The 10,441-nt window shown below is 47.5% G+C and overlaps 1 long non-coding RNA gene across 1 annotated transcript; it reads left to right on the forward strand.

Moving 5' to 3' along the window:
- The first annotated feature begins 6,515 nt into the window (after positions 1-6,515).
- On the forward strand, positions 6,516-9,767 carry LOC123115941 (uncharacterized). Its single transcript, XR_006456850.1, has 5 exons — positions 6,516-6,668; positions 6,744-6,892; positions 7,987-8,103; positions 8,228-8,972; positions 9,481-9,767. It is a non-coding gene; the product is annotated as an uncharacterized lncRNA (long non-coding RNA).
- Positions 9,768-10,441: the final 674 nt, after the last annotated feature.

A 10,441-nucleotide genomic window follows, 5' to 3' on the forward strand; every position in this document is an offset into this window, starting at 1 on the left:
TCTACACTTGTAACCATAAGCTGCATTTTAAATTTGTGCGCATAAGTTATATATCATCTTGGAGTACACATTTTGTACTAATATTATGTTCTATGCTCAATAAAGAGTTTCTCCATGGATGGCCTATCAATGGTGCTGGATTCTGTCAAGATCTTATATATCCAAATGAATAGTTTTGATCTGAACAAGATTATTGGCTTGCTGCAATGCTTTCCATGTCTGGAGAAGTTGTATATAAAGGTGATAATTTCACGCACATTGGAAGCCCGCATATAGTGTACTAGAATTAACCGTTCATCGGTTGCTCTTTCGACACTCTTTTTTTAGACCTTAATTGTTTTCAATCTTCATGTCTATTTAGGCAACATGACGGGGTAAGAAAGTTATAACCAATCGGTGGATTCATAAGCATCGGGATTTTCTCACTTCTCATGAGATTCATTGAAGACAATAACACTAGAACAATATGTAGCCAACCGTGCAAACACTAGATTTGTCACATTCTTCCTGCTGAATGCGAGGTTACTATTGTCCATCGGGCTTAAGTTTATCAGCAGCATGGTTTTGACGGATGGGTATGTCGAAGAGAAAAAAAAGGAGTTTCAGGTGGGCAAAAGAGCTTCTGAACGTACCGGGCTTCTATTTACAACATATTGTGGTCATAATCCAGTAAATTTTACGACCCGGGATGTTCATTCTATGGACCTGACTGATCCATTTGACTGTGACTGCCGAAAATAGTGCTGGAGTTAGATGTTGTTGCCCTTTTCAACCTAGTTTTTTTGTAAACCTGATGAACAATTAACGCTCGTGCTTTTGTATAGTTTGTAAGCTCGAGTTAGATGTTCTTGCCCTTTTCAACTCGGCTGTGACTGTCATATTTTCTTTGAAACAAGGCAAATGGCCTGCCATTCGTTTAATTTAGAGTGAAATATTGTAACAAATCCCAACCAAGGGAAATAACATCACTCTCGCTGGATGCTTGAGCTCACTGTGCATTACAGAAGCCAAGTGATTAGCCCCCACCAGCACCCACAAACTTATTTCAAACTAGCACATCAAATGGGCTGTAAATTTTCATAGGAAAGGCTGCATGACCGTGATAGATTTAGATTCTGACATTTGGGACCCGCGAGGAAATAGCCTATCCAAGGTGGTGTCGACTTACTAGCCAGTCAACAAACGATTCTGCCTACCAGCTGTTGGATTGACATCCAACATCTGTCGTGTATTTTCTATTTCTTGTCTTCTTCTTCCTCTAGCCACCCAAACCAAACCACCCCATCGGCTCCGCCTGCTCCCGCCTCCCATGGCTAGCTGCGCCTCCGCTGCCCTACCGTATGTATCCTCCAACGTTGGCCAGTCCCTCCTCTATTATCCCACACGTCATGTTATTCTCCAGCGACGTCAGCCCCAACACGCACCCGCACCCGAACCAGTCAACCCTCATACTCCCCTCCGCCTATGACTGGACCGGCGCATCTTCCACGGCTCCTGTTCGTTTCGTCCGAGGCCTCGCCTTCGTCCTCTGCCTTGTGGCCTTGGTTCGCTCGCCGTGCGCGGTGCGCCGCCCTCTTGCATTGTCAACGTCGTCAATAACCGAGAGGAACAAGGAGATGACTGTACGTGGAGAGGATGACAGTAGGGACCCACCAGCGTCATGGCATTATGCAAGCAAGTGCCCCTATATTACAAGCCCAAAAATATGGTTCCACCTAATGGTTGGACATCTAGGGCTCACGCCATTGTCAACGTAGTCAATAAACGAGAGAATTACACTACGAGCGGCTGACACCAGGGACCCAGCAGGTCGCATAGTTTTTTTGAGGAATAAGCAGTTGTTATTTATACTAGTTTTAGCGACGGATCAGGGTAACAACGGGGCTGTGCGGGGGCTGTGGCCCGTCTAGCCAGGGTTTTATTTATGTTTACCACATCATGAGCCCAGTTGTGTTTTTTTTCTTGCTGAAAATGGATAGCCCAGTTCTATTTTTTAAAATAAATACCCAAACGAGGCCTACTTGCTTTATCAGCCCTGCTGGGCTACAAATCTTTCAAGACGAGGAGAGTTTCATTCGTTCTGCCCAGAAATGGGCTGTACATTTTTAAAACACATCAAACCGGGTAGTTTCAATTTTTTTCATTACAAGATTTTAAATTCTATTGATTTTTATGCGTGGACAATCATTTGGATTTTATATCATATAAATGATTTTTCAAAATAGTTTGAATGTGAATCGATATTTTGGGATTAAAAATAGTTGACCGCACCGAAATATGCAAAATTTCGTATACTTTTTAACCATGGCCACAATATGGGGTGTAATGCTAACAAAAATAAGATGGGCTCCAAAAGAATTCTTAAGAATTAGCAAATGGGCTGTACATTATTATAAATAATGGCAGATGGGCTGTACATTATTATAAAAAGTTCTTAAGAATTAGCAAAGTGCGCCTACTGCAGGTTGACGCATATGCTTTCCTAAAAAAAAAGGTTGACGCACACGCAACGCCCTGTCAACTTAGTCAACACACGAGAGCAATGACTGTTGGATGTCCATCCAACGGCTGTCGTGCTTCTTCAATCTCTGCTCTTCCTACTCTAGCCGCTCAAACAAGCGCCGACAGGACTGCCTGCTCCCTCCTCCAGCGGCCGGCTATGCTACCGCGCAGGCCTCACGGCCCCATCGTACTCCCATTGCTGGCCTAGCCATCCCTCTACTCACGCACACCTGCTGTTATTCTCTGGGGATGGCAGACGAACCAGTAAACCCTTGTACTCCTCCGCATGGGAAACAACTAACAAGTATTCCCTGGCTCCATGTCATTCCCTTCCTAGGCCTCGCCATCGTCCACCACCCTGGTGCTCTCGGCGTGGCCTGGTCAACATGCTCAATGAACGACATACATCGGAAGTGGACTGTATGTGGAGAGCTGACAGCTGGGTCCACAGCCGCACATAAGGAAATGCCTCCTTATTACGCGCGAAATAATGATTCCTCCACCTGACAGCTAGGACCCACGGGAAGGGCATCTGTATTTCACGAAAAAAACGCCCCCCCCCGTTGACAGGTCAGACCCACCAGCTATATCTTCGCACGCAAGGAAGTGCCTCCTTATTACGCACAAAAAAAATGAATACCCCCTGCTAGCTGGGACCCACCATAGTGGGTGGCTGACTTGTGGGCCTACTAAGTTGACGGGACGGAGGGCTTTGTCAACTTAGTCAATACTCCAGTGACCGTATGATGTCCATCCAATGGCCATAGTGCTTCTTCAACCTCTGGTCTTCTTGCTCCAGCCGCCCAAAGCAGCGCCGGTCATGCCGCCTGCTCCTGCCACCTGTTGCCGGCTGTGCTGCCATGGAGGCCTCACTGCCCCCATACTACTCCCACCGCTGGCCAGGCCATCCCTCCACTCACCCACACCCCTTGTTATTCTGCAGCGACGACAGCCTCACACCGCAGCCGAACCAGTGAACCCTCGTGCTCCTCTCCGCGTGGGCATCCACTGCCGCGTCTTCCCCGGCTCCGCGTCGTCCCCTTCCTAGGCCTCACCGTCGTCCACCGCCGTGGTGCTCTCGATGCGGCGTGGTCAATGTGGTAAATGACCGACTTCCATCAAAAGAGTACTGTACGTGGAGAGGCTGACAGCTGGGTCCATGGCAGCCTCAAGGAAGTGCCTCCTTATTACGCGGAAAATAATTATTCCTCCACCTGACAACAGGGACCCACCGGATGGGCCACCGTATTTCGCAAAAAAATGTTTCCCCCTGACTGTTGGGACCCACCGGACGGGCCACCATATTTCACGAAAAAGACGTTCCCCCCGCTGTCAGCTCGGACCCACCGGAAGTGCCTCCTTATTACGCACAAAAAAATGAATACTCCCCTGCTAGCTGGGACCCACCTTGGTGGGAGGCTGACTTGTGGGACTACTAAGTTGACGGGGACAGAGGGCTTTGTCAACTTAGTCAATATGAACGATTCTAGCTCTAGTGACCGTACAATGTCCATCCAACGACCGTAGTGCTTCTTCAACCTCTGGTCTTCTTGCTCCAGCCGCCCAAAGCAGCGCCGGTCATGCCACATGCTCCTGCCTCCCGTGGCCGGCTGTGTTGCCGCGAAGGCCTCACCGCCCCCTACTATTCCCACCGCTGGCCAAGCCCTGCATCGACGGCAGCCTCACACCGCAGCCAAACCAGTGAACCGTTGTACTCCTCTCCGCGCGGGCTTCACTGCCGTGTCTTCCCTGGCTACGCGTCGTCCCCTTCCTAGGCCTCGCCATCGTCCACCGCCCTGGTGCTCTCCGCGCGGTGTGGTCAACATGGTCAAGGAATGACTTCCATCAGAAGAGTATTGTACATGGAGAGGCTGACAGCTGGGTCCACGGCGGCCGCAAGGAAGTGCCTCCTTATTACGCGCAAAATAATTATTCCTCCACCTGACAGCAGGGACCCATCAGACGAGCCACCATATTTCGCGAAAAAACGTTTCCCCCCTGATGGCTGGGACCCACCAGCTACATATTCGCACGCAAGGAAATGCGTCCGGGCAAAAAAAAACAATTTGCCCCCTGACTGCTGGGACCCACCAGCTACATCTTTGCACACAAGGAAGTGCCTAACAGTCAGGACCCACCTGGTCGAAGCGTACGTAGCGTTGTCATTCTGGTCATGAATGTGTACGTGCATACTGGTCGATGTAGAGGCGCGCACGTGTCGTAGTAGAGGCGCGTACGTAGCATGTACACATACGTACTGTGGCCAGTGTGCAAGAAAGAAACTACGGCCACATACGTACATACGGGCGGGGTCTCGAACACCTACTCGCGCATATGTACATCCAGGGCTCATGTACATGGCTGGGTCGGAACGGAGAAACTGTGTCGTCGTCGTGTTCATGGGGAGGCAACGGAATGTGTCGTGTTCATTGGGAGGCAACGGAATGCGTCGTGTTCATCGGGAGGCAACGGAACGCGTGGGAGCCAACCGGCTTGGATGGAACAACCGATGGAAACGAGGCCTGGCGTACTGCAGAACAGAGGAAACAACCTTGTGTTCGACCGGCCATGTTCGAAACGGGATCCTGTTCATCGGGAGGGGTCTGGCGTACCGCAAAACGAAGGAAACGGACTTGTGTTGGACCTCCTACGGTCGAAACGGGGTCTTGTTGATCGGGAGGGGTGTGGCGTACCGCAAAACGGAGGAAATGGACTTGTGTTGGAGCGCTACGACCGAAACGGGGGTCCTGTTCATTGGGAGGGGTGTGGCGTACCGCAAAACGGGACTCCACGGGATACTGTTCATCTCCACCGTCGATCTCCTCCAGCCTCCACAGGCTACTGTTCATCCACCGTCAACCTCCTCCAGCCTCCACCTGTGACTGTTCATCCACGGGCTCCTGTTCATCCAGCCTCCACCGTGCGCTACTCCACCGGCTACTGTTCAACCACCCCTCTCCATGGGCTCCTGTTCAACCACCCCTCCATGGGCTACTGTTCATCCACCCCTCCACCGTCTAATGTTCATCCAGCCCTCCACGGGGTCGTCCTGTTCATCCAGCCCTCCACGGGGTCCTCATCCATCCCCAACTGGCTCGATCGATCAGGGTCCTGTTCATCCAGAGGCAACACCACGGGGTCCTGTTCATCCACCCCCACCGCTCACTGTTCATCCAAACCCCCCGCAACACTCACTGTTCATCCAGAGGCAGCATCGATCGGCTTCAGTTAGTAGTAGTAGCGAAGGAATCGCTCGATCGGGTTCAGTTAACAACCATCGATCGATCGCTCGAGTTTAGTAACGCATAGCCTGCAGTGCAATCGCTCGGGTTCAGTTAGGCGACGCCTCGCTCGGGTTCAGTTAGAGCCCAACACCTCGCACACACGCGCGTATGTGTACGAGAGGAACGCGCATCGCTTGGCCCCCGACTACCCACTGTAACTGGGAACTTCCCAAAATTTTCCTCGCCCTCGCTTTTACTACGGTTTTTTCTGTCATGGACAACCCAAAGAATGTCATGCAGCTGCGTCCACTACAGGAATCAGCTAATTGCTGTCGGTACTGCACTTTCCCGTCAGCTTTTCATCGGGGCAGACGGCAAAGACATACTTTGCCGTCAGTGGTTGACGGCAAAGAACAACCGACGACAAAGATATACTTTGCCGTCTATTTTTGTTTTGCTGACGGCAAATGCATATTTTGCCGTCTGTGTTTGTTTCCAGCTGATGGCAAAGACAGATGTTAGCTGACGGCAAAGATTTGAAGACGGCAAAATGAATGCAGGTGACGGTGGGAAAATGGGAGCACGTCTTTGCCGTCTGTGCGTTACTGGGGACTGACGGCAAAGGCCATATGGGCCACTGGGCCTCGGCGCACTGGCCCACCAGCCTATCCGCTGAGGAGGCAAAGCCTCTGCCCGAGTCAGCCCTCTCTCTCATTCTCTCCTCTCTGCCCCGATTCCTCTGGTGGCCTCCCCCACGCCCGCCGCCGCTAGCCCGAAACCCTAGCTCACTCCCTCCCTCACGCGCTCAGATCCGCCCACCCTCCCTCACTCTTCGCGCTCAGATCCGCCCGCCCTCCCTCACTCTTCGCACTGGAAACCCTAGACGCCGGGCCATGGTGACAGACGGCGACGACGACGACGGTGGCTACCTCGACGACGCCGGTACGGTGTTACTTCCCCTTCTCTTCTCTGACTCTTTCTCTGACCCCCCCCCCCCGTCTCTCGCCGTCTCTGTAGGTGCGGCCAGCAGCAGAAGCACCACCATGGACTCCCTTCCTCCAACCCTAGCCGTCCGGCCATGTTGGCGGCGGCCAGATCCGCGCCAGGATAGGACCTACTTGTGCTCGTGAGGAGAGGCACGCCATGGAGCAGCTCGTCAAGGACAGGTCCGACCCTTCCCTTCCCTTCATTCTATGCAGTTAATCCTAGGGTTGTATGTTCTATGTTGGAGTACTCTGCATTCAAATTATTTCCTGTGTTATATTATGAGATTGATGTTCTTAAAATATGTATTCTCAATAATGGTACAAAATACATCTTTGGGCACAACAATTACGACTGCTCCTTCTATTAAATAATAATAATTTATGACTGCTCCCTTCTACTATTTGTTTCTGGCAAGAGGATGTTCATGTTTTGGCAGGGGCATTAAACAACCATACTCTTCTCTTTATCAATGCATAGTTATTACTTTGGTTGTATCCAGGTATGTCTGCAGTTCAAATCCACACAACTAATTATATGTAACACCTATCACAACACCTCTCTACAAGGTTACACATTATATGTTTGTCGTCTGTGCTCCCATGGATCCAGGAAGTATAAGATGAACTCGATAATCTCCAATTGGTTTCTTTATTGCTGTCCAGGTTCTCATGAGCGGGTAATCTTTCTACAACGAGTAGATGGGGGTACATGGTTTGGATTGCTCTACAGAACTGAAATAGTTTTCTGATTACACACTTTATCAGAATTGAGACACGGGTAGGCTCTGGGTTGTGTCATCACTTTAGTGAAAATAAATGTACAATGCCAATTAGTATTTTGTCATCCCTCACAGACTTTCAGGTTTGGTATTCCTGCTTTTATGATATACTTAATGATTGAGGAAGGATCTATGCGATCGAAACAGATGCCTTGTTCTCATTGATGTCATGATACGCTGTGAGGCAATTCCTTGCCATTGGCCATGTTAGGTCTTATTATCTATGCACGTAGGAGGCTTCTGTTTTTTATTTTAATATTTATGGGTTGATTAATTATGGGCTTTGGGGTTAGTATCCTTTTGGAAAATGCACTGTATTTCAATTCCTGTTTTGTATCATTCAAGCTTCTTCCTTTGATGTTATTTTGCTGCTGGTCACGCTCCTAATGGCATTTGTTAATACATGTATCCATGGTTTTCTTGTGTTATGATTTATCTTTCCTACATCCAACACAATTTTTCTCTTGGCCGACCTGCTGCTTGCATGCATGACAGATATGCATCCATGGTGAAGTTACTATATAAGTATAGGGTCAAGCACTGCCCCGACATACATCCTATTTTGAGTTTTTCCTCAAAGTCCCATGGCCGTGTTGCTGGTAGAGTTGGAAGGTATATACTGCTGTGATCTTACTTCTATATGGCCATGTAAACCTCACTGCTTGACACTTTTTTGATAAACCGGTATATGAGTTTGTAACTTCTTTCTCTTCTCTCTTGAACTGTTTATTTGCAGCACCGCCCTTGATTTTGAAATTGGAGAAGGAAGACGGAGAGTTCAGTACAGTAAGGATGCTCTATAATATAGGAATCCAGCTGAATATTCTTGCTTCTAAGGTCTCCTGTGTTGGATGTGTTCTCAGTTTGCCTCTTTATTTCCCTCTTTATTTCTCCTTTTGCCTCTGCACTACTGCCAAAACTTCATTTATTTATCTCCTTGAGTGAAATAATAATAGAAGATAGTATTAACTACTGATTCAAGCAGTAATGGGTATGAAGCAAATGGCTCTTGCATATGTTCACTGTTTATCCAATACAGAAACCAGAATATGAATTGTTATGAGAAAATTGCAGTTGATTCTATTTGATAACATGCAGCAACCATGGATTCAAGTTCATGTAATCTTGGCTACTTTTCATCTCATGCAACAGTTTCACTAGTTTGTGTACGATTTGTGTTGCATGTTATTACATAACCAGTTATCTTAATATTCTTTTTGTTTTACTATTTTGGAAGTTTTTTCTTTGGGCCTCTGATTTCTCAAGATTTAGATGATAAGGGGGTGTCTTATTCAGAGTGTCAAGTTCTTGACAAGTTTATTTGTTTGACATAAAAAAATGGCTTTAGTACGATGAATTTCAAAGTCTGAACCTTTTTCCTTTTTGGTTAATTGTTGTGGGTGGGCGCTGTCCATGAACAAAATAGACAAGGACGATGAGCAGTACACGACCCCACGGCCGAGCCGACGATCAACCACCAGGTAAGGTTGATCCCTCCCTCTCGACTCGGTTTTATTTCCCCAACTTATGCATGCTCTACTCTGGTTTCTATTCTTGTGGTTGATATACTGCTTGATTGAATTGTATGAGGCCACTAGGTTCCTCTCATATTGCTCTTTTTCCCGACGAGCAGTTGTACATGTATGTGGCTAGTTCAGATTTGGTTCTAACAAATATTTAATTTGCTCCTGCTGCTCTGCATGTAAATACTTGCTCATGTTTTGCATGTCATGTTTGCTCCTGCTAAATGATGTGTACTAGGAGTTGTAGCTGTACTAGGAGGAGCTGTTGTACATGTCATATTTATTCCTGTACTAGGCTAGTTCAGATTTGGTGTCAATAGGTTCTTGTCTATTAGGATGCTGTTATATGCTTGACAAGTTTATTCGACTGAAAAAATCCCTTTAGTATGATGAATGATGCTCTTGAGTCTGAATCTATTTGAGATAAATCTATGTCTGAACCTCTTTTTTGTTTGGTTAATTGCAGTGGGCATGTGAATAAGGGATGGAGCAGCAACGATGATTGGTTGCACGGAGCTACAGTCAACCTGATGTGGTGTTTTAATCTCCTCGACATAGCGAGTAGTTGTGTGTGGTTTCCTTTCCAGTAGCATAGTTGGACTTTAGCATGTGTGTGTAGAGCTGATGGTCGTGAGGCTAATTCCTGGAGTAGTACATGACTTGAAGATGCCCAGCTAGATGTGATACTTTGTGATGGTTTAGTCTACTTTGTGATCTCATATGCAACACTTTGTGACACCCTATGATATATATATGGACATTTTCTATGGTTTGTTTTGTTTCTATGGAACATTGCTGTTATATTTGTGATATATATGGTCTATTGAATTGTTGAGGTAAGTTTTTTTAAAAAAATCTGTACAGAATTTTGCCGTCAGCAAATGAGTACTTTGTCGTTTGTCTGCTGATGGCAAAGTGCTCAGCTCTTTGCCGTCTGTAGATTGACTGCTGTTGATAGCAAAGTGCTCAGCTCTTTGCCGTCTGTAGGCTGACAGCAAAGTATCTAATGCCGTTCGTTAGGATGTCAAGCCGTCAAGTGCTTTTCTTTGCCTTCAGGCTGTAACGAGTGACGGTGAAGTGTGAAAACTGATGGAAAAGCCTTTGCCGTCAGCCTGACATAAAGCTGACGGCAAAGTATGGCTTTGCCGATTTACCCTTTGCCGACACACTTTGCCGACTGCTGTTGACGGCAAACTCTTTGCCGTCATGTATTCTGTCTTTGCCGTCTGTGAAGCACAGGCGGCAAATTACCTGATTCCTGTAGTGGTCTCCGGCCCGCCCAGGACGAAAAGCCTATTTTTTGTCATGATTTTTTGTCATAGAAGTAGGAGTCCACCACATCTATGATAATACCGAGTTTTGTTACAATTATTGTCATAGAAGTGTCATAAGTATGATAGGAAAAAAATTCGTTCAGCACAAAATGT

The sequence above is a fragment of the Triticum aestivum genome, chromosome 5B (genome assembly GCF_018294505.1).
Source record: "Triticum aestivum cultivar Chinese Spring chromosome 5B, IWGSC CS RefSeq v2.1, whole genome shotgun sequence".
In the NCBI taxonomy this organism is placed as follows: Eukaryota; Viridiplantae; Streptophyta; class Magnoliopsida; order Poales; family Poaceae; genus Triticum; species Triticum aestivum.